The sequence below is a fragment of the Sphaeroforma arctica genome (genome assembly GCF_001186125.1).
Source record: "Sphaeroforma arctica JP610 unplaced genomic scaffold supercont1.12945, whole genome shotgun sequence".
In the NCBI taxonomy this organism is placed as follows: domain Eukaryota; class Ichthyosporea; order Ichthyophonida; genus Sphaeroforma; species Sphaeroforma arctica.
The window spans coordinates 1-693 of NW_014027613.1; the positions used below are offsets into that span (position 1 = coordinate 1).

The 693-nt window shown below is 36.2% G+C and overlaps 1 pseudogene across 1 annotated transcript; it reads left to right on the top strand.

The window, feature by feature from the left end:
• Nucleotides 1-155: 155 nt before the first annotated feature.
• Nucleotides 156-349, top strand: SARC_17955 (hypothetical protein; annotated as a pseudogene; the record flags this gene model as incomplete). The annotated part of the gene is made up of 1 exon: nucleotides 156-349.
• Between the last annotated feature and the right edge of the window lie 344 nt (nucleotides 350-693).

A 693-nucleotide genomic window follows, 5' to 3' on the forward strand; every position in this document is an offset into this window, starting at 1 on the left:
TGTATGTATGTATATATATGTATGTATGTATGTATGTATGTATATATATATATATAGATAAATAGATTGTTAGATGTATACATATCCATTATATAATATATACACATATTTACGTATGCTCTGGTTCCTCTATCAGGCACGGAGTCGCGGCCAAGATGCCTCTGCACGTGTCGGATTCGTGTTTGGGATATATCGCACTGCCGCTGATGGACATCAAGAATTCAGACAGAGTGAAGCCGCACGCACTCACGAACCCACAGACCGCCGACGGGCTGAATGGTACTCTGATGTTTGGCATGTGCTACCAACTGAGAGCGCCCAAGGGCATTGATGTGGACAATTTACCTAGGTACATGAGACTTTCCATTCATTTATAAGTATATGTACGTTTGTATGTTGATATGTTTACATATGGGACTGTATATGTGTATCAGATATGTATGTCATCTAGTTTTTTTATGTGCTTACAATTGTGGGCCTCCGAGGGCACTGACGTGAACAGTTTTCTATGGGTGTTTTGTATATATGTAATTATATTTCTAAGTATGAAAATATAGTTGTACTTCGTCAAGGAAAAGTGCCCAATAGTATTGGTGGTTCCATCTACCAAGACACGTGTATTTACACACACACACAAATATATATATATATATATATATATATACTATGTTATATATATATTATGTATATAGA